This window comes from Ambystoma mexicanum, chromosome 3q (genome assembly GCF_040938575.1).
Source record: "Ambystoma mexicanum isolate Mex_15411 chromosome 3q, UKY_AmexF1_1, whole genome shotgun sequence".
Classification (NCBI taxonomy): domain Eukaryota; kingdom Metazoa; phylum Chordata; class Amphibia; order Caudata; family Ambystomatidae; genus Ambystoma; species Ambystoma mexicanum.
Window position 1 is genome coordinate 911,946,624 of NC_090926.1, and position 19,913 is coordinate 911,966,536.

Sequence of the window (19,913 nt, forward strand, 5' to 3'; positions counted from 1 at the left end):
TTGAAAACCACGCTTTTCAAATAAGAAACCCCTTACTACTCTGCGTTCATGTAGAGCCTGGTTCCTCTCTTCCCTATTGTTCTGTCCTGTCACCTTTCCGTCCTTGTGTCTTTATCGCGCACTGATGCCTGTGGGCTTTCAGCGTGTTATGAATATATACATAGAAAAAAATAGCACTAGGTTAAAGTATGTTACCACATCTTTGGTGATGTCACTACTGTGGGACACCATAAGTGATTCTGAATAGGGTCTCGGTGTGGAATGAGTCTGGATATTGTATTTTCTTCCAATGTATGTGTCCTCGATCATAATTTGGCATGTTGTTTCCTCGTCAAAGTTTTAATGTGTCTCGAACCAAAGTTCAGGTTCAACAGACTATATTGTTGCTTATAAGTGTAATTTTTCTTCTTCACCCTGTAACAAGGATGCACAGAGTGTCCTTTGTTTCTGTCCTTATCCCCTTTTTTTTGCTTAGAGGAAGTGTCCAATTTAAGCCACAATTTGCAAAAGTTCTTTGTCTTTGTCTTGCTGGTAATGCATCCTTTTTCTTCGTCATGGATCTCGTCTGCACATGCTGTGGTTCTTCCCCGTCGCTCATAGTCTCCTCGCTCTGGGGTGCAGGCAGGGGGCCTCCTCCGATGTAGGGTTTGATATCGCCCAGGAAAATCTAAGCTCTCCTGCCTTGAAGTTTCACTGCGGAGGGGGTGCAGTTCTCCACTGTAAAGGGACCGTTAAATCTTGGCTCGTCCCACCTTGTCCTTGTATGGTTTCTTACAAGGACGGTATCTCCAGGGAAAACGGATGGTACACAAAGTCCTTGAGCTATGTCTGTAGTAGTATCTCCTTCTGTGTTCCGTGCTGCCCTGCACCCCTTTCATCAATGCTGCAGTTGGTCTGAAATTACAGTAAGGCAAGATGTCATGCAATTAGGTAATTGTGCATTTCAGACACTAAGATTTCTCCTTTGGACTGGGCATCACATCTAGCTCTATCTCGGGGTGTCAGGGGAGTGCGCATTCTTCTTCCTGTGGCTATCTCGTGTGGCGTAAGATGATGGTCAGAACTGGGCTGGTTCCAAAGTGCAGACAATGCCAAGGGAAGGCAGTGCAACCATCCCTTTCTTGGAGTAAGCTTCAACTTGGCTATCCTCTCCTTTAATAAGCTGTTGAGCTTCTCACAGATCCTGTTACATTGCAGATGATACGCCGATGAGAACAGGTGCTTTATACCAAGCAGCAAGCTAATCTGTTTGAATGTCTCATTTACAAAGTGAGCTCCATTGTCTGATCTCATGACTTCACACACCCCCCACCTGGGAAACACTTCTCTCACTAAAAATGTGGCCGTACAGGTAGAGTCTGGGTGTGTACATGGACCTGCTTCTATTCATCTAGACAATGGACACACCACAACAATTAAGTATCTGTACCGGTTACATACTTGAATTAAGGCCCATTTGGCCTTGGGATGACTCTTCTCATTATTTTTAATGTGTGCCCAGCTGTGAATTCTTGGCATATTATACAGTTTACTATAAAAAAAAATGCAACGTGCTCAGTCAAGTTCGATATGAACTAGTCTTCTGCAAGTGTTGCTAATAGATTCTCTTTGGTCATGTGTGCCGGATAATGTAACTGCTATAGCGCTATTTTTAACAGGGCTATAGGCATCACTGGTTTCCCAGTGCTAACTTGTCACCAAAACCCGTCAGAGGGGTTTAAAGAACACCCTCGCTGTTTCCATAGATTTTTCTCTTCCTGTGGTGCCTCTCCTTGGAGTTCCATCAACTGTGTTGGCCCTAGACTGTTATAGCTTTCAGGTGTAGTTCGTACAACCATCATAATCTCATTGGTATGGGTGACTTCCACTTCCATGATCATCTCATCCTTGGATGCCATACATTTGGCTTCCGTGTCTGCTGCTTGGTTTCCGCGTGACATAAAATCTGTACCTTTCATGTGTGCGGCACATTTCACGACCGCTATGCCCACTGGGAGCTGTAGTGCCTTGATCAGCCGGTCCAATAAGGCTGCGTGCTACACTGGCATGCCGCCTGCTTGGAGGTAGCCCCTCCTTTTCCAACGTGCTAAACCTGCGTGCACTGTCGACGTAACATAGGCGGAGTCACTGTACACCATTACTTCCTGGTCTGCGTGATTCTCAATAGCGAGTACAAGCGCCAATAATTCTGCAGCCTGTGCTGAATAGTGAGATGGTATTCACGCAATAATGAGTCCTCGAAATTCTCCATTTGCTGTGTGCTTCATCACAGCAACGCCTTGTAAGAGGATTCAATTCAACACTACAGCTAAGTCAATGCCTAGTCTGGGATACTGAATGGAAACCCTTATTGATATATCTTTACGTCCAGTTCATGAGTTCTGGATGACTACCCCTATATAACACCCCTCTCTTGGAATCCCCCTGACCCCACTGAGCCAAGTAGTAGTTCTGTTTTGCAAGTTTAAAAGGTTTATTTGATAATTTAAACAATATATATATATATATCACACTTTATAATAAATTAATAATTGAATATCACACTTAATCTGAGCAGTAATCAATAATGGATAGTCCGGCACTAGCACACTTCTTTATAATCAATGATGAGTGGTTATAGGATGGATAAGATAGCAACAATACTTTTATGGTTTCAAATGGATGCAATGTGGAATGAAATGCAGTACAGAAAATAACTTGATAGGATTTCAGCAAAAGACAATGTAAGCACTTTCTTGGACAATTCACCCCCCTCCCCCCCTTAATGCAATGTAAGGAGATGAATAGAATGGGACTCAGTTCTTAGGAATGCAATCAAATAGAATTCAGTTCAATTCCCCCGCAGCAGCACAACAGATAGGAGTTTTGAAACACAGACCCAAGTGCTTTGACTATGGTGACAATGCAGTGAGAAATATGCTGAAAATGCTTTTAATTCCCTTCAGGAGGTTCAGGGTGAGTGGTATCTAGTTAATATTAGTCCAGGCTCACTCTAGCAATGATTCAGGGATGGTTCTTAAGAGGCAAACGAAATTTAGCAGTTCAGGCAACAGCAGCTATCTTTTTACAAGTAAAGAAATCGGGCCAAATCGTGGCAAAATTCGCGAGTGCGAGAATCGTGATTACGGCAAAAGTATAGAGAGTCGGTTCTAAGCTTGTTGGAAAGGTAAGATTCTAAGCTTTCAGATGAAAGTTAAACCAAGTTCCTAGCCCAAACGGTTACGGAGTTATGAACGATTTTGTGAAGGTTGTTTTTCGGATTTGAAATTTTAAAAGTTCAAAGCGACAGGTTACAGCTTGCAGCTAGAAAATGACAGGTGACAGCTTTGCAAAATAACAAGTGACAACTTCTAGGAGGCAGTTCTGGTTAGATTAAAATAGTTTGGATTAGATTATTTTAACTAAGAGATTGGTTCTGCACAGTTCTGCTAGGTACTCACAATATATTTAGAAATAGGCCTCGCCACGGATCTGGTCAGGTTTTGGACTGGACTCCGGTTCTGGTCTCGGCACTTCACAGTGATCTGGGTCAGCTCTGCTCTGCTGGTCTAGCCTCTCTGGATTCTGGATACTGCTCTGCTTTCTGGGTACTGCTACAGGTTCTGGAGATTGATGGATTTGAAGTCTGGATCTCTGGATGTGAAGTCGTCGGTCAGCATGCTCCGCAGCAAATGGAATTGAATGTCTCTACCTGTCCCAGCAGTCTCTTTTTATGTGTTTTGAAAGTGGGTGGAGAGGCTAGCTTTCTAGGCCCAACCCCTTCAGAGTTCTGATAGGTTGGAGAATTCTTTGCGTACTCACTGGAGAACAGGATTGTGTGTCAGAATGATGTCATTTAATGGCTTGCAGAAAGGATACTCCCCTGTCAAATTGCACACAAATCTATATTTAACCTAAAGACATATTTGCACAGGTACACATTTATTTAAAATTACATTCACCCATCACATATCACATGAGGTATACTCTGTTCAAACTCTGCTCTTCCTGGGGGCTTGCATTCAGAAATGGCAACATTTTGCGTTTTTTAACTGGTTTTGCAATATTGGTTTTTCATTAAAAAGTATACACATATACACGACCTGTCCATACATACTCCAGTAAATTCCCATGTCTCTAGCTTAAACACAGAGTCTGTGAACATCACACAAATTCCCAACGCGTCTTAAAACGTGCACAGAAAAATCACAAGAATTATGGTATCATTTAGATAATTTTGACAAGCCCGCACCATGAGTTATACATCTTTCTTAAAATCATATTCTGGCCAACAGGAGTGTGTCTTTTCAGGTCACATGGTGTAGAAACCAGTTTATCCAGTTTCTGCCAAGCTCAGAGACCCTGCCCCTCCCAGCTTCTGCCAAGAGGAAGCTATTTTATGGCCACCCTAATAAACCATCTGCCTGGGCCCAGGACAGGCCTTTGTTCAACTCCCTGTAGCTGCTCCACCCCTAATCTAATCAGAGAGGTGACAACTCCTTTTGGCAAGGGGAAGAGTGGCTGAGCAGGTTTTAACTCCTGTGGGGGTAGATGTCAGACAGAATTTAGTTTCATTAAGCCAGGTTTCAGATAAAATGTCACTTTTTGTTCCCCAGTTTAAGTCAAGACAATTTTTACATATGCAGCTAGAATGCTGATTCTAAGTTCAAAACTATGACATTTTAACAGTGACAAACTATGTGACACTCAAAGTAGGTCACTCAGTTAATTTAAACATTTTCGATTTTTGGTAGTTTTAAATCCAGTTTCAGTTAGGCTGCTGCAGACCTGCAGAGCTCAGCAAGTCTTGTTATGAACATTGTTTTGGGGCCCTTCAACTTCCCAGATTTAGTATGCAGACATACTTCATTCTGCCAGATGTCCGCTGGTGTTCAGTGAGATTTTTGGATGTGTTGCAATGTTTGAAAATAGGCATTTTGAGCTGGCATTCAGAGAAACAAAAGGTGATTTTAAAGTGCGGTTTTTCCATTGGCACACATTTCACTCATGGCACCCCGGCCCATCCTGCTCGCACTGGTGGGTGTCAAGTTAGGCAACCATTTTAGTGTGCACAAACTGCGTGGTTCTCCTGGATTCTGGCGCACATGTGGGCTTTTTGGCCATCTTGGATTTTCTAAGCCCACAGCACCAAATGTTGCAGCATGATAGCTCAAACGTGGGTCAGGACACCCAACACAGCCCCCCCACGCGACTGCACTTTGAATTTGAGTCGATGGGGAGTCGGGTGCACATGGGTCTTGACCCACGCACTGGTCTGTCCGCATAATCTTCTTCCAATTCTGCAAATGGCACAGTTCAGCATCTTTTCCTCCATCCGGTATTGATCGATCGGTTCTCCTCGCCGGTCCTGATGGGAATATTGGGCGGTACCCCTGGCCCCTTGGGTCTCGGCTCCCGGTTTCCGGATCGTCCTCCTTGGCCAGTCTCCAGGTTTTCTTTCTCCTAGGACGACAAAGGAAAAGCGGCAATACCTATTCATGGACATTTCTCCCCCACCATTGATATAGTGGGGTGGCATATATATTTTAGAACTCAACAGATATGAACATGCACATTTTTTTAAATTAAGCGACAGGAACACACACACTTGAGAAACACAGAATTTGATAGGCCATATGTAGGATATTTTAAGTTAGAACTGAATTAATCTGAGACAGTACCCCCTGGGATTCCAGAGGATTCCTCCAGTTGTTGCAGAGTGTGCCTGGGATGGCAACACTTCAACTGGTTAATGTGGACCCACTTGTCTTCCCCCTGTGCCAAACCGCCTTTGGGGATGCGGATCTTGTAGGCCACAGGGGAGATCTTGTCTATAATCTCATAGGGTCCCTTCCATGTAGGCAAAAATGTTTGCTGTTTCGCCTGGTTTCTTTGGAAGTTGTATAAATAGACCCGGTCCCCCACCTGATATTCCTTCCTGGAAGTTTTCAGGTCATAGTGGGTCTTCATGCTATCAGCTGATCTTTCTAGATTCCGCTTAGCATAAGCAAAAGCATGTTGAAGGTGTTTCCTTAAATTCTCCACATACTCATGAGTTGTGGAGGCATTTATCAACGTTTGCTCTTGGGTTCTGTAGAGCAAATGCTGTGGAAGCACCATCTTGCTTCCAGTCATCAACTCAAATGGTGACATTTTGGTTGTAGATGAAGGGGTAGATCTGATGGCCATTAGGACCAGAGGTAATCGGATATCCCAACTTGGCCCAGAATCTGCCACAAACTTCTTTAATATGCTCACAATTGTCTGGTTGTAGCGTTCTACTGCTCCAGAAGAAGCTGGCCTGTAAGCAATGTGTAGCTTTTTCTTGACCCCCAGTATCTCCCACATCTTTGTCATCACTTCACTGGTGAAGTGGCTACCCCTGTCTGACTCAATCCTTTGAGGTAGACCAAAACGGGAAAAGATGTGATTAATCATCAGGGCAGCTGCTGTTTCTGCCTTGCAGTTTGGGGCTGGGAGACATTCCACCCACTTGGTAAACAAGCATGTAACGGTCAACATGTACTTGTTTCCTCTAGACGAGCGGATTACAGGGCCTACAAAGTCGATTTGTAAATCTGACCATGGGAGTGTCATTCCCCTCTTTTGGAGAGGCGCACGGTGTGTGAGGGATGATGGCTGAAATGGCGCACACACAAGACACCCCTTCAAATATTGGTCAAGCTCCTGCCCCATGTGTGGCCAGTATGCAACCTCTCTTAAGATTTCCAGTGTTGTGTGAAACCCCCTATGACCGGCGGTGGCCGCATCATGGGCGTGACTTAACATCAGGCTTCGGAATGAGGTAGGAACCACCCACTGATCGTGGCCAGCTTTGGATTTCCTTACCAGCAAACCGTCTTGGATTCGGAACATTTTTGGACATTTCATCAACACTCTTAGGTCCTCTTTCCCAATGTAATCGGTATCCGTCAGGGGAAAGTTCTCAGGGTCCTCAAGGTGTTGGTAAAACTTACCAATAATTGGATCCCCCTTCTGAGCTGTAATCAAATCAGCATCAGGGGTCTCCTTGCTCCATTGGGCAGTTGAAAGATCATTGTGAGCATTTGTCTGGGACCTAGTGATAGCAGTGACCTGGATTTCCCCCAACAGGGACTCAATCTCAATTAGATCCCCTTGGATGGCCCCGGTTTTGGCCAGCTGATCAGCTAAGTCATTTCCAGTTTTGTCTGGTCCCTCTACTTTGGAATGACCCTTGATCTTTTTCCAATAGATGGTCATCTCATTCGAGGTGACCAGATCACAAATGTTTTGGATCAACTTCCCATGTTTCAAGGGTTTGTTGTTAGCACATAACATGCCTCTGCTTTTCCAGTTGACCAGGTGCTCCACGAACCCGTTCCGTACATAATCAGAATCTGTGATTATGACCAGTTCGTGGAGTTGATGTTGGACAGCAGTGAGGATGGCTTGATGCACAGCCATCAATTCTGCCACCCGACTACTTCGGGGACCAATTTTGTATCCAGCGGAGGGTTCTGGGGACTCATTCACCCATGCATTCCCCACGCCGGCCACCAGTTCTTTCTCCCCGTTGTTGTCAACATGGTACGAGCATCCATCCACATAGACAGTGGGCATTCCCTCACACTTGTCTTCTTCAAAGACTTTGTGTGGGGAATTAAGGTATGCCTCCGTGTTGTCCTTGATTTTTAGACTTTCGTCCTCGAGACAGTTTTCTCTGGCACAATCATGCAAGTCAGCCAGACCTTGCCCGAGGGACTCTTCTTGTTTTGGCCATATCTGACCTCCACAGGAAAGCCTTGCATTGACAGAATCCAGGAAGTAATTCGGGAATTACTCACATTTCCGGCCCGGATTCTGTCACTTTGGAGATATTGCAGAGGCTGGTGTGAAGTCTCCACTATGATGTGTTCCCCCTGGATAAACGGGCGGTAATTCTTCAATGCCCACACCGTTGCCAGGAGTGCCTTCTCACAATCGTTGAATTTTTCCTCCACAGAGGATAAAGTTTTGCTCGCATAGGAGATTACTTTATTGACCTTGTCCTGCTTTTGATATAATACTGCCGTCAAGCATGTATTAGAGAACCCCGTCTCCAGGAAGAACTCCTTGTTTCTGACAGGGTAAGCTAGGCAAGGCGCTTGTGAGAGGCTTCTTTTGAGTTGTTTTACCGCCTCGGCTTGTTCTGGACGCCCCCCCTTCAGGAGATGAATCAGGGGTCTGGTGATCTCTGCGTAGCCCTCAATGAACTTTCTGCTGTAATTAGTCAGTCCAAGGAGGCTCCTTAGTTCCCGCAGAGTTGTGGGGTCTTTCAGTTCCTGAAGTGCTTCCACTTTCTTTTCCTGGGGACAGAGACCCTGAGGAGTAATCTCATGCCCCAAGAAATTAACACGGGTTCTACACCACTGTGCTTTCTGAAAGGAAAGTTTTGCTCCGGCGGCCCTCAACTGGGTCAGAACATAACGGATCTCCGCTATGTGTTCCTCAACAGATGAACTTTTGATGAGGACATCATCTACATAAGCCAGGTTACCCCTTGCACCCAGGTCGGGCATGGCCTTGTGTAGGAAAATATTGAATTCATTGCCAGAGTTGAGGTATCCGAAGGGAGTCCGGGTCCATGTGTACTGCTGGCCCCCAAAGGTAAAAGCCAGCTTGTATTGGTCCTCCCTACTGACAGGCACAGTCCAGTATCCATTGGTCAGGTCTATTGCAGTGAATACCTGTGACCCCTGGATCTGGGCCAGCCCTTGGTCAATGTAGGGCAGAGGCCATCGGGAAGTATGGACCCGTTTGTTGAGCTCCCTAAGGTCGGCGCAGAGTCTCCACTGGCCGTTTGGCTTCAATATTCCCAGCAACGGATTATTGAAGGTGCTGTGGACTGGTCGGATTATTCCCCGGACTCAAGGTTCTTAATTATTTCAGTAAGGGACTCCATGGATGCGAGAGGCAAGCGATATTGCTTCACAAACACTGGAGTCATTCCAGGGTCTGTGGGGATTGTTGTTGTGTGGATGTCGGTGCGACCACAGTCATATGAGTCTATCGCAAAGAGATCTTGGAAATCCAAGAAAACTTGTTTCAACTTTTGCTTCTGTTCCAGAGTCACACAGGCATCAGCTAGGTTGACTCTCTCTTCCAGCATCTGCCTGAAGCCTGGAAAGACTTCTGGTTTGGCTATCACAGCAGCCTCCTCCAGCTGGGTGGAGAAGTCCCTGGTCAGAGTGCTGATTTGGACTGGGGGCTTCAGGTGGGAAAGGCAGCCCTCATGGACTTGGAAAATCACCTCATCCCTCCTGAAGTCACAAGTCACATCTTCCTTACCATAGGGGCAAGAAGTGTACACCAGGAAGTTCCCCCCATGCCGGGTAAAAATCCTGTCTGGTGTTGTATTGTCCTCACTGTCACTGTCAAAACAGTCCTTGGGGATTGGTCCTAACAGTTAATTTCCTAGATCAATGGAAAAATGTCGGTCATCAACTGCCATTCCAATAATGGTGCCTGCGGCTAGAGTAATACTCTTTAAGTCGCTGTTATCCAGCTCTATTGGAATGGTGTCATGTTCTATGTTAACTAATGGTGTTGGGTTTACCCCTAACCCTTGCTGTTGGAGAGAAGCATTTAGATGTATGTAAGCATCAGGGTTTTGCAAATATTGTCCTCTTTTAACTTTCACTTCCAGGGAGAATTGTCGGGTCCTTTCTGGGATGGTGACTTCCTCTTTGATCTGAATTTCAACTGCATAAGGTAGCAATTGAGCTGACCTAAATGCTTTTTCTGGATCATCAAAGCCCATGGGATTATCCGCTAATCGGGACCAAGCTTTGAAGTTTATTAGGTCCAAACTAATGGCAAAGCGATTGAGAATGTCACTGCCTAAGTAAAAGGCGGCAGTGACGTCTCGCACGACCCAACAATTGTGGACTATGCTCTTGTTGCCAATGGAGATTTTGAGCATACACCTGCTTGGCAGGGGATGTTTGGAATTAGGTGCTTCCAGGTCCATTTCCCATTTGTCTATCAGTTTGAATGTGGGAATGGCTGGATCTTTTGGGAGTTGGTCGGAACATGGCTTCGCTGATGAAGCTCTTACCGTTGTTCACACACACTCGAGCGAGAACAGAGTCCTTCCCATCATTTAACTGAACAGGGATGAACAACTGCTCTCCAATTTGCTGAATATCAGCCAGGCTCTGAGCTGATTTCACATCTTTCTGGACTATAGGAGTGGGAGTTTCTGATTGTGGATTAGTAAAGAATTTCAGGGTGTTTCCGTCCAGTGTGGAATACCACCTTAAACTGGAAGGAAGGTTGATTTTCAGAAATAGAGAGGACCCCCCATCACCAGTCTGTTGTCCTACTGCTATTACTGTCACGTCTGGAATTTGGTTGTTCTGGAAGTGAAATTCTACTTGGTCAGATTTTTGTTCAACCATGTGGCAGGTGCCGTTTAAACTAACATGGTTGACACTCTGTTTTAATTTTATTGGTCGGCTAGTCTGGGTCCAGAGGACCTTGTTGGCGCAATCTATTAGGGGTGACAACCTTCTCAGGAGGTCATTCCCTAGTAAACAAGGGGTGCCCTCTGGAGTCACTACTATGACCGGGTGTTTCACCTTGTGTCGCCCAATTTTAATGTCCAAGTCTGCAGTCCCCTCAACGGGAATTTCCTTCCCGTCAAAGTTCTGCAGTTGTCCAGGAAGAGAGGTGAGAGGAATACAGTAATTCTCCCCCTTCCTGCATTTAGTTCCTCAAAGGCCATTTTGGACAGAAGGGTAGCTTGGGATCCAGTGTCCACCAGTGCCAAAATTGTACCCTGCCCCTGTACTTGTACCGGGGTATAGTATCTTCCCTCCTTCTCCTCAAAGGGGGCACAGAAAATGCACATTTTTGGACAACTGGTGGGCTAACTTTCTGGTTTTGGACATGGCGAGAGAAGAAATTTGGGCAGAATTCTGTGGAGAGCCTTGGGAATCTGAAAGAAAAAGTTGGCAACTGGAGATCAGAGCCATTGTGGGTTCCCCTGGTTCCGGTTCTGGTCCGCCCCGCCCTTTTTGGAGGCAGTCATCAGGATGGGTTTGAACCAGGGGATTTCTGTATTGTGGGTTCTGGGATGAGATGATGGGCGGCGGTAGCTCAGTCTCCATATCTCCCCAGTCTGAATTGACATCCCTTGGGACCCATTTTTCCTTGAGAGGAGTTCCCCCATCTCTGAAGGAGAAGATCCTTTTCCCAGGATCTTCTGAGGATCCCTCTCCCTCAAATTGGAAGACCTGTACCTCCTCCACAAAGTGGGTCTGTTTGGGTCCTTTGTTTCTCCTACCCCCCCTCTGCTCCTTGGGAGGCAGGCTTTCAGGGGCAGGAGATTTTGTTTCTGGTTCCTGGTTTTCCAGAGGCTGTTTACAAGTTGGGAAGGAAGCTTCCTCCAAGGCTTTACACCCCCCTTCCCCTTGTGCCTCCTCCCTGGGAACCGGTGTGTTATCGGGGTGCTGCCCCCGTCATTGTTCTGGAGCACCAGGTCCAGAGTTTGGGGCATTCTGCGGTGGCATGCTCATCTGAGGGTTCTGTTGAGCCCTCAGTATGTGACCCAGATCCCGTGCCATATTTTGGACCTGGCGCTCAAGTTGTGAAACCCGCTCAGGCTGATACGGGGCTCTATTTTCTCCCCTGGGCTGATCCCGGGAAGGGTAGCTATCCCTTCTCCGGTAGTACCCCTGGTTGGGAAGATTTTGGTACCCCTCCACCCTTGGCCTCCCCTCTCCCGGATTAGGTTGTCTGGGCTCAGGGAATTGGGGAAAGAAGGATGGATGATTTTGGGGCTGGAAATTGGGTGGATACCTGGGGAAAAAGTTCTGCCCAGGATTTGGAGAATTTCTGCCCTCCTGTGGGAAGTTGGGAGGGAAGTTCCCTGGGTTAGGTGCTTGGCCGGATCCCCCCCCTTGGGCTGGAGGAGTCCACACATAACCCAGGATTGGTCGGTTTCCCTTGTAGCGGGGACTTACATAGTCAGGGGAGCGGGGGACCCCATTTGTGGGACTACCTCCTCGACTCCCTGTCTGTGACTGGCCCGAGGGCCTTCTGGGCTGTGAATTATTAGGTGCAGGTAGGTTTTTAGGCCCCCCCATCTCCAAATCCAAAACGGGGGTGACCTTTACCTCTGCCACCTTGGCAGCAGCAGGGGTGCTGTTGGTTTTGGGATTTTTCTGGGTATTACTTTTATTTTCTATGGGCTTCTGCACCTCATAGATCCAGGTAGCCTGTTCAATGACCCAGTCTAAAGATATTTTCTCATGAAAATCTCTCACGAGCTGGGTCATTATATATTTGGGCAAGGCATGGAAAAATGTATTGACAAATTCTCTGCTGTCTGTGCGCACCCTTCTGATGGTCTGCGCAAAGGCACGTTTCAGTTCTTGCACGAATTCTTGTGGGGCCTGATCCTCCCCACATTGCAAATTGTAGGCTGCCTTGCGAGCCTCTTAAGGATTTCTGTGAACAGAAAAATGTTTTAATATGGCCGCCCTATAGGTGGACCACCTTCAATGATTTTGGTCCTCCAGCCCCGCAAAGAAACTGGAGTATTCTGGGGAGAATGTCCATTTGACGTACTGGATGCAGCTACTGCTGTCCTTCAAATGGAAAGTCTCCATCATTTGCTCATAGAGCTCCAAGTGTTCCCATACGGAATACTTGGCGTTCTTATGATAAGGCGTGATAACACTCCTTATTGCCTTTATTTGCTTCAATGGGTCCTTAAGCAAGGCCCTTTTTGCCTTATTGGCCTTTTTGGTTCGGGTAACCCTAGTCCATTCATCCTCTGACTCAGAGGCACTGCTCCCAGAGGTTCCTGTCTGATCTTCCAGGTTGTCCAGGATTCTGCGAGCCTGGGAATGGCTGGCAGAATGTGGGGACCTGGTCTCCTGTGTCCTGCGCCGTTCAGAGGAGTCTTCAGATTCCTCTTTGCTGCCAGGATTTGATGGGTACCCCCCCACTGACCTAACTGGGCAGAAGTTTTCAGGATGCCATTAATGGGCCTATTCTCCAGGGGTTCCCCACTAAATTGCACTGTGCTTGGGTGCCCATAGCCGGATGACCGCCCATCCATTCCTGGGAGGTACTGGCCTATGAGACCCATGCTTCTGGCTGGATAGTAATCTGCCATCCCTGTGGCTCGGTGCTCATGTGCGCCCGGGGACATGGGGGTGGCAGAGTCCAGGGACTGAGAGAGATAAAGGCCTCTGGTTCTAGGGCTCCTGAGGTTATGCTCAGGAGTTTCCCTTTCCCAGCGAACCTGGTCTCTATCCGCCCCTGCTCCCTGTTGCAATGCAAGAGCCTGCGCCTTCAGTTCCTCAGTTAAGGCCTTACTAGACTCTATCAGTCTCTCCTGCATCGCTACCTGTTGTTGGAGCCTATCATTGTGCTGGCAGAGAGCCTCATTCTCTCTCTGCGTTTCCTGATTGGTCCTGGAGCACTGGGCCAGTCTTTGCTACAGGAGGGTTACCTCCTGAGCTGTGTCCCTATTGGCCTGCTCCTGTCTTGCCAGAGCCTCCTCCACCCTCCTGGTGTGCTCTAGCAAGTCCTGGTGTTCTTTTTGGAGGTCACCCAGTCCCTGGTGGGCCAGGTGATTTTCTTCCATTTTTCTCCTTAAGTGGCAGACTTCCTGGCCTAAGGTGTCCCTTTCCTGACCAAGAGCTTGAATTTGTGACGCCAGGTCGTCCCTTTGCCTTTGGAAAGCACCAGCTTTCTGGCGCTCCTGGTCAAACTCTGCCTGGGTATCCAGGTCTTTCAAGATCAGTTTATTGCTCTCCTCTTTCTCTCTGTCTAGTTGGATTTGCAGGGTGGCTACCTGCTCTGTGCATGCCCTGTTGAAATTGATCTGTTGCTCCAGCTTTTTCTGGCTCTGCAGTAGGGAGTCCAAACTGTCTTGGCATTCCTTCTGCAAAGCCAGAATTTTGGTATCCTGGTCAGCCTTTTCCTGTTGCAGGATATCCATATCCTTCTTTATTTTAATGATGTGCTGTCTACTCTCATTTTCGGACTCCTGGCTTCTGTGCAGCCTCTGCTTAGAAGAGTCCAGATCAGATTGGGCCTTCTGTAATGCCAGCAGTTGCCTACTCGCCAGATCTTGGCCTTCAGCACATTTGTCCTGCATGGCTCCCATATGTAAATATAAATATGCCGCTACCCTGGCAATCTTGTGGTGCTCATCCTTGGCCTTAGGGGCCATATATAGTTCACTCAGGGCCACATGGAGGGGACCCTGATCTCTCCATATATCTGACCCTGTTTCAGTGATCTGGGGTGCGATTGCCTGCAACCAGACCGTCTGGTCCTGATGAGTCCACTCACCTCTCATAAATAGCTTATGTAAGAAGTGCTCTCTGGCTATTTTCATATCTACCAAGGTCGTCATTCTGGAATTTGAGTTCCTTCCTGACTTACAGAAGTTTGTATTTTATTTTTGCAAAACAGACCTTTTCCTTAGAGCGTTCCTTTGAGGAGTGCTTTACAGCATAACACAGCGTGGTGATCCGACCGGATATGTGTATCTGGTCAGCTGGCACGCTGTATTGATCTGCACAAGTGATAGATCTAACCCAAACATCCCGGACGAGCCCCCAATTTGTAAGAGGATTCAATTCAACACTACAGCTAACTCAATGCCTAGTCTGGGATACTGAATGGAATGATATATCTTTACGTCCAGTTCATGAGTTCTGGATGACTACCCCTATATAACACCCCTCTCTTGGAATCCCCCTGACCCCACTGAGCCAAGAAGTAGTTCTGTTTTGCAAGTTTAAAAGGTTTATTTGATAATTTAAACAATATATATATATATCACACTTTATAATAAATTAATAATTGAATATCACACTTAATCTGAGCAGTAATCAATAATGGATAGTCCGGCACTAGCACACTTCTTTATAATCAATGATGAGTGGTTATAGGATGGATAAGATAGCAACAATACTTTTATGGTTTCAAATGGATGCAATGTGGAATGAAATGCAGTACAGAAAATAACTTGATAGAATTTCAGCAAAAGACAATGTAATCACTTTCTTGGACAATTCACCCCCCCCCTTAATGCAATGTAAGGAGATGAATAGAATGGGACTCAGTTCTTAGGAATGCAATCAAATAGAATTCAGTTCAATTCCCCCCCAGCAGCTTGTACAACAGATAGGAGTTTTGAAACACAGACCAAAGTGCTTTGAATATGGTGACAATGCAGTGAGAAATATGCTGAAAATGCTTTTCATTCCCTTCAGGAGGTTCAGGGTGAGTGGTATCTAGTTAATATTAGTCCAGGCTCACTCTAGCAATGATTCAGGGATGGTTCTTAAGAGGCAAACGAAATTTAGCAGTTCAGGCAACAGCAGCTATCTTTTTACAAGTAAAGAAATCGGGCCAAATCGCAAATCGCGGCAAAATTCGCGAGTGCGAGAATCGTGATTACGGCAAAAGTATAAGGAGTAGCTAAGTAGCTAAGTAGCTAAGCTTGTTGGAAAGGTAAGATTCTATGCTTTCAGATGAAAGTTAAACCAAGTTCCTAGCCCAAACGGTTACGGAGTTATGAACGATTTTGTGAAGGTTGTTTTTCGGATTTGAAATTTTAAAAGTTCAAAGCGACAGGTTACAGCTTGCAGCTAGAAAATGACAGGTGACAGCTTTGCAAAATAACAAGTAACAACTTCTAGGAGGCAGTTCTGGTTAGATTAAAATAGTTTGGATTAGATTATTTTAACTAAGAGATTGGTTCTGCACAGTTCTGCTAGGTACTCACAATATATTTAGAAATAGGCCTCGCCACGGATCTGGTCAGGTTTTGGACTGGACTCCGGTTCAGGTCTCGGCACTTTACAGTGATCTGGGTCAGCTCTCTGGTTCTGCTAACAGCGGTCTGGGTCAGCTCTGCTCTGCTGGTGTAGCCTCTCTGGATTCTGGATACTGCTCTGCTTTCTGGGTACTGCTACAGGTTCTGGAGATTGATGGATTTGAAGTCTGGATCTCTGGATGTGAAGTCGTCGGTCAGCATGCTCCGCAGCAAATGGAATTGAATGTCTCTACCTGTCCCAGAAGTCTCTTTTTATGTGTTTTGAAAGTAGGTGGAGAGGCTAGATTTCTAGGCCCAACCCCTTCAGAGTTCTGATAGGTTGGAGAATTCTTTGCGTTCTCACTGGAGAGCAGGATTGTGTGTCAGAATGATGTCATTTAATGGCTTGCAGAAAGGATACTCCCCTGTCAAATTGCACACAAATCTATATTTGACCTAAAGACATATTTGCACAGGTACACATTTATTTAAAATTACATGCACCCATCACATATCACATGAGGTATACTCTGTTCAAACTCTGCTCTTCCTGGGGGCTTGCATTCAGAAATGGCAACATTTTGCGTTTTTTAACTGGTTTTGCAATATTGGTTTTTCATTAAAAATTATACAAATATACACGGCCTGTCCATACATACTAAAGTAAATTCCCATGTCTCTAGTTTAAACACAGAGTCTGTGGTGTCAATAAATAGCGGGGTTTTGCGCCAGAACATCACACAAATTCCCAACGCGTCTTAAAACGTGCACAGAAAAATCACAAGAATTATGGTATCATTTAGATAATTTTGACAAGCCCGCACCATGAGTTATACATCTTTCTTAAAATCATATTCTGGCCAACAGGGGTGTGTCTTTTCAGGTCACATGGTGTAGAAACCAGTTTATCCAGTTTCTGCCAAGCTCAGAGACCCTGCCCCTCCCAGCTTCTGCCAAGAGGAAGCTATTTTACGGCCACCCTAATAAACCATCTGCCTGGGCCCAGGACAGGCCTTTGTTCAACTCCCTGTAGCTGCTCCACCCCTAATCTAATCAGAGAGGTGACAACTCCTTTTGGCAAGGGGAAGAGTGGCTGAGCAGGTTTTAACTCCTGTGGGGGTAGATGTCAGGCAGAATTCAGTTTCATTAAGCCAGGTTTCAGATAAAATGTCACTTTTTGTTCCCCAGTTTAAGTCAAGACAATTTTTACATATGCAGCTAGAATGCTGATTCTAAGTTCAAAACTATGACATTTCAACAGTGACAAACTATGTGACACTCAAAGTAGGTCACTCAGTTAATTTAAACATTTTCGATTTTTGGTAGTTTTAAATCCAGTTTCAGTTAGGCTGCTGCAGACCTGCAGAGCTCAGCCAGTCTTGTTATGAACATTGTTTTGGGGCCCTTCAACTTCCCAGATTTAGTATGCAGACATACTTCATTCTGCCAGATGTCCGCTGGTGTTCAGTGAGATTTTTGGATGTGTTGCAATGTTTGAAAACAGGCATTTTGAGCTGGCATTCAGAGAAACAAAAGGTGATTTTAAAGTGCGGTTTTTCCTTTGGCACACATTTCACTCATGGCACCCCGGCCCATCCTGCTCGCACTGGTGGGTGTCAAGTTAGGCAACCATTTTAGTGTGCACAAACTGCGTGGTTCTCCTGGATTCTGGCGCACATGTGGGCTTTTTGGCCATCTTGGATTTTCTAAGCCCACAGCACCAAATGTTGCAGCATGATAGCTCAAACGTGGGTCAGGACACCCAACAGCCTATATATCTTTGCCCGTCGCTTTGATAGATTCTTGAAGAACCGTCACTAAAGACACTTTCTCCTTCTGCCAAAGCATTCTCTTACACCCTGGGAATTTCAACATAGAATTCTTCATAGTTTGCACAGGCATGTATTGGCTCTCCTTTAGTCACTGGCTCTGCTATAAACATAGGTGGGTTCACTATTTTACATTGGACTACTTTAATCGATGGATTAGATATGATTACTTCAAAAGCAGAAGCTCTCTGAGATGTCAATGTGCCCTTTGCTTTCTCTAGAATAGCAAATAGTGAGTGCTTGACGTACAACGTCATTGAGCAACCCATCACAATGGTTGTAGCCTTCTCTATGGCGAACGCTGCGGCAGCTAAACTTTGTTCACATGGGAAATGGCTTCTCATTACTGGGTCCAAATGTCCACTATCGTATGCCAGGGGCTTGTGCCCCAATGTGGTTCTCTGAGTTAGTACTGCCGTCATGACACTGCCATTCGTTTGTGAAAACAGGTAAAATTCCTCTGCATAATTGGGAATCCCTAGAACTGGTGCTGTGCAAACAGCTTTCTTGAGTTCAGCAAATCCTTCCTCCATGGTCTCAGACCATTCAATTTTTCCTTTTGTCACTTTGGCCTTCTTTAGGGCCTGAATTAAAGGCTTGGCGCCTCATCACGAGTTGGGCGGTAACGCTGTCGGTATTACCGCCGGCGGTATTAGCCCTACCGCTAAACCCCCCGGCGCTATTAGCGCTGGATCACGGGTTTGGTGGTAATGGAATTCTCCATTCCCCACTGAGCCCATTCGCAATGCCCCATTCCACATTGGGCTCATTGGGGAATTTTTGCGCTCTTACCGCCGGCAGATTTCCCGCCGGCGGTAATAGCGTGAATTTTCAGCGGATTTCCCCCATCTCAGAGCTGGGGAGAAATCCGCTGAAGCCCTGTTTTGGCAGACCCTTAAATCCAACGGTAATAGCGCGACCGCCGGATTTAAGGGTTACCGCCAAACTCGTGATGAGGCCCTTAGTGTAAGAACTATAGTCGAAGACCCATACCCTAACATAGTTGCACAGGCCTAAGGAGCTCTACATCTGTTTTATTGTGTGTGGTTTAGCCGTGTTAAATATGGCTTCAGCCCTTTCTGGGGTCACTCTTTTTCCCTCATGTGAGATCAGCTGGCCTATGTACAGCACTTCTTGTTGACAATATTGTAACTTTTCCTTGTGAACCTTATATCCTTTCTCAGCCAGTATAGTCAATAGCTGAACAGAATCGTGCCTGCATTGCTCCTCTGCTGTGCTGCAGATTAAGATGTCATCCATGTATTGCAGGACAACGCTTTTCAATGCAATATTGCTTAGGTCCATTTGCAGGACTCTGTTAAAAATAGAAGGAGACTCGCAGTACGCCTGGGGTAGCCTCGTGATTTTCAGACGCATCTGTCTGAATGTGAATGACATCAGATCTTGCGAGTCACAGTGCAATGGGATTGAGAAAAATGCATTTTTCAAGTCAATCACTGAAATATTTTGCCTCAACAGGTATATTACATAGGATTGTAGCCGAGTTAGGGAATAAAGGGAACTCGGCCTCAACAATATCATTTTATGGGTGTAAATCCTGGATTAGCCTGCAACACCCGCCCTTTGATTTCTTGATCGGATAAACCGAAGTATTTGCATGACGACTGTGACGTCACTCTTGCTCCATCATAGCCAAAATTGTCTTAAAAATCCCTTCATCTGCCTCTCTAGACATGGGATATTGTCGTGCTTTGGGTAAAATTGCTCCTGGTTTTAACTTAATTCTCACTTCTTCAACCCCTTTCAATAGGCCTACGTCATAAAATTCTGTGGTCCACACTGAGACAGGCACCTGGGCCATGTCGTCATCAAAATACTCTGGACGATTCCGTGCCAACATCGTTCTCTGAGGCACTTCTCTGTTGATCATTCTCACCCAAAAAGTGAGACTCACCTCCACGATGGTCTCTCCCATATCTGCTTGCTCTTCAAACAAATTCATCATCAGTGATGTCAGTCAAGGGGTATCCTTATTTAATGGCGATTACTATGCACCATTGTCAGCCTTCGTCGTCATAACCATCTATCAAGGCCATTTTCCCTCGTACTGCAGCTGTGTGTATCATCAAGGGAAATACTTGTCCCTTCTCTTCGTACATCGGTATTCTTGGTCTAAAATGAAATTCATCTGGGGTTCTCATGCTTCTGTCTGCAAGGCCTGGCAGCCCCGCCATAAGTATGCGCATACCATACATGAATATTTCTGGCTCTGATAGTACAGCCCTCATGGCTGTGTGTCCTGCGTATGCTCTAATCATTTTGCAAACGGTTGAATA